This window comes from Marmota marmota, unplaced genomic scaffold, assembly GCF_001458135.2.
Source record: "Marmota marmota marmota unplaced genomic scaffold, marMar, whole genome shotgun sequence".
Taxonomy (NCBI): Eukaryota; Metazoa; Chordata; class Mammalia; order Rodentia; family Sciuridae; genus Marmota; species Marmota marmota.
In genome coordinates, this window is record NW_026000257.1 from 532,682 (window position 1) to 535,152 (window position 2,471).

Below are 2,471 nucleotides of genomic sequence, written 5' to 3' on the forward strand. Positions count from 1 at the left end.
CATCTGGACCCAGCCCAGATCTCCACCATGGAGCCACCCAGCCAGGCCCTGTTCACCACAGTGTACTGAGGCCTGGCTCTGCTTTCCTGCCTCCTATGTCTGCACCAGGCACCAATCCGAGCAGCCACCCTACCTGACCAGGTCTGGATCTCCACATAGTGCATCTAGGCCTGGGCATAATCTTGGTCACCATGCATCTGCAAAAGGCCCTGATCTCCACAGCCATGCCACCCCACCAGGCACTGTTCTTCACTACAGTGCATACAGAATTGGCCCTGCTTTCCAACTCTGGGCATCTGCAATAGGCCCTAATCCCTGCAACCACACCAATGTGCCAGACCCTGTTCTCCACAATGATGCATCTGGGCCAGGCCCAGATCTCCACCATTGAACCCCCCTGCCAGGCCCTACTCTCTGTTGTAGTGTGCTGAGGCCTGGCTCTGCTCTCCTGCATCCTGCATCTGCACCAGGCACTGATCCCAGCATTCACCCCACCCAGCCTATGATCTCCAACTCCATGCACCTAACCACACCACCCCTCTAGACCCTGTTCTGTACTATAGTTTATTTGGAACTGGATCTACTCTCCATTGCTGTGCATCTGTAGCAGGCACTGATCTCCATAGCTATGCCACCCAGCCAGGCACTGTTCTCCATAGCCAAGCAGTCAGGACAGTCCCTGCTCCCCAAAGCCAGGCCAAGCCACCAGGCTCCACCCTCCATAGCCAGGCCAAACCACTGGGCCCTGTCCTATGCAGCCAGGCCAAACCACCAGGTTCTGTCCTCCACAGTCAGGCCAAACCTCAGTGTTCCATTCTCCGCAGCCAGGCTAAACCACTTTGCAGTGAAACAATCAGGAAAGGCCCTGCCTTACACAGTCAAAGGAAACCAGATTCTGCCCAACAAAGTCATGACACCTTTCCAGGCCCTGTTCTGTGCAGTTCAGAATCCCAGCCAGGTTCTGTTGTTGGCACTAACACATCCTGTTCAGCCCCCGCTGTCCATAGACGTGCTACTCTTCCGGGCCATGTTCCCCAAAGTCCTGCATCCAGGCCAGTTCCTGTCTGCACCAGTGTTTTCTATCAAATTCTGATCTTCACAGCAGCACTACTGGGCCAATCTCTGCTCTCAGAAGCCATGATAACCCAACAGAAGCTAACTTCCAAGCCCCCCAAGCTAGATCAGGTTCTGCCTGATGCCATTTCACCAGGGCCTACTCTCTGCAGCAACTCTACTTCACGAGGCCCTGCTTTCTGCAGCAACATCTCAGCACCAGGTCATGTCCTCTACAGAAATGCCAACCAGCAAAGATCAGCCCTCTGCAACCTCCCCTCTGTCTGGGCTGGCTGCCAGGAATCCTTCTTCTCCCCCTAGGTTTGCCGTACGAAGGAATGCCTTCCAGAGCAGTTCAAGCTCACCTGATCCTGAGGTTGTCCATTTTGCCTCCCAGTTTGATAATGATATCCACACAACCCCTTCTTCACCGTCCTCTCTTGGTAAAATTATTTCTCATAACGATAATTCCTTCTCTTCCTCTTCCTCTTCTAAGTCCCCTGGCTTGAGTTCCACTTCCTCCCTTTCTGGATGTTCTATTGTGAGTTCTTTTTCCTTCTCCCATGGATTTTATGGTGTGGACTCTATCTCCTATCTCTGCTAGCCTTAACCTCCTTGACCTAGGTGCCTGAGCCCTGACTCTCTAGATGAGCTGAAATAGGGAGCATGTTTCCCCCCCTTCCTCCTCCTTCGTCACCTGTGCTCTGACCCTCTGTGAGTATACTCCAAGACCCCCAAAAGGTACCAGCATCTGTCTACTGTGATGAATGGGCTGCCTGCTACATGGTTACCTGTAAGGTCTCCAAAAGTCTATAAGCCTGCAACCATCATCCTGAGAATTCCTCATCCCATGACTCCATCACTCAAAATTTACCTGATCTCAGCCCTTGATTTCGAGCCTTCTCACTTAGAAGGGCCTGCCTTTACCACTGGGATGAGATTTCTATTTTCCAATTGCCTCTTATACACCTACTGTTTAATAAATAAAATTAAATTGTTAGCTGTATTTTCTTTAATGTAGAATGAAGTGTGTGTGTGTGTGTGTGTGTGTGTCTCAGTGTGTCAGATTGAACACAGGGCCTCACACATGCTAAATACAACAATGTACAACTGAGCTATATCACCAGGCCATAGAATGATGTTTTATGGCAAAAATAATTACCTGTCTTATTTGGAGCATTAAAATAAAAGCAGAGGGCATACTAGATGACTTTTTAGGAGTGAAGTACAGCAATGTCCCATCAAACATTTAATGCTTCTGAAATGGAGTTCTATCCATAAAATTTGCATTTAACATTGCTGATGTGGAACTTGGAGAAGAGAAGGGTACAGGGTTTAACTCAAGATGGCTGAAAGAAAGGAGCAACAATGAAGATATATGGGGGGCTGTGGTTGTGGCTCAGTGGTAGAGCATTTGC